This window comes from Sinocyclocheilus anshuiensis, unplaced genomic scaffold (genome assembly GCF_001515605.1).
Source record: "Sinocyclocheilus anshuiensis isolate Anshui unplaced genomic scaffold, SAMN03320099.WGS_v1.1 scaffold13, whole genome shotgun sequence".
Classification (NCBI taxonomy): Eukaryota; Metazoa; Chordata; class Actinopteri; order Cypriniformes; family Cyprinidae; genus Sinocyclocheilus; species Sinocyclocheilus anshuiensis.
The window spans coordinates 2,803,799-2,805,192 of NW_015538026.1; positions in this window are offsets into that span (position 1 = coordinate 2,803,799).

A 1,394-nucleotide genomic window follows, 5' to 3' on the forward strand; every position below is an offset into this window, starting at 1 on the left:
GCTGCATTTATTTGATCAAAATATTTAGTGAAAACAGTAATACTGGGAAATATTATTACAATTTAAAATAACTCTATTTATTCCTGTGATGGTGATTTGTGCTCGAGAAACTTTTCTTATTATTATTAATGCTGAAAACACTTGTGCTGCTTAATATTTTTATGGAATAGCCTTCTCTCTGACAGATATTTTCCAATCTGGCGTCAAGTCATTGACCTTTGTCTGATATCTGATGTGATTTATGTTCAGAATCATACTTATGCTCTCATGGGTCCCGTCTACACAGACTGATGCCTTTATTTAATGTGTTAATAGTTATAATAAATCTTTATTTTTATGTACAAGCTGCATTTAAACTGTATGCTGAGCCTAAATGAGCTATAAATTCACAATGGCTTGTGATGTTTTGATTCGTTAACTTTGATTTGACCTGCTATCAAAAAGAATATAAAAGAAACAGCTATGGCAAGTTAAATGTTTTGTAAAATGTTCAGTGTGTCCTATTATGAGTGTTCAAAGTTCCACATGAAGACTGACTTCAGAGTCAAGGACTACAGCTCAAATATTAGGTGTCATTTATGACGTTTGTTCGTCTTGAAGACAGATGACTGTTGAATAGGGACAAAGAACACACTACAAAAGAGTTCAGAATATTCTGTTCACAATTAAATGATCATTATATATCTCAGAAGCACAAAAGGCCTACAAGTCAAAAGTTTACTGTTCACTGAACACTGTGGATGCACACTTTACATATCGATGTCAATGCTATCGTTCAACAAGAGTTTTGCAGAAAAACTGGACCAGCTAAAATAGCTTTTTTGTGCAGCCAGTCATGTGACCAGAGTAATGCTCCTTATTAGAGCAGGATGACCTTCATGAGAGAGGTAGACCCACCCACATTCATACGCTGAGGTTAAAAATCACTTATCACTGTGGACATCTTTAGACGGAGTTAAGAAGTTAACCGGTAACAAGGGGACACCGGACCAGTGAATGACAGTCTTTTCTATGACTTAACTGTCTGTGGAGGAGGAAGAGCGTGTTCAGTCCGGCTCATTGCCTCAGCAGTAATGTGAGTATCAAATTTGTTTATTGCTGCTTCAGCGAGGTAGCACATAAATCAATCTTTTGTCCTGAGTTACTGGCATCAGATGATATTGTTATCATGTTGGATGTTGGTTATAATGTTACATATGCGCAAATTTGACTAAAGACTGTTCAAGTTCATTTTAAATTTAAGTCTTTGATTGTATAAAAATATGACCACACATGGATCCACTAAACAGAATAAACAAGAATTAACATTTCATATTTGAATTTAAAATGTTTACGTAATAAAAAAAAAAATAAAATAAAATATATATATATATATATATATATATATATATATA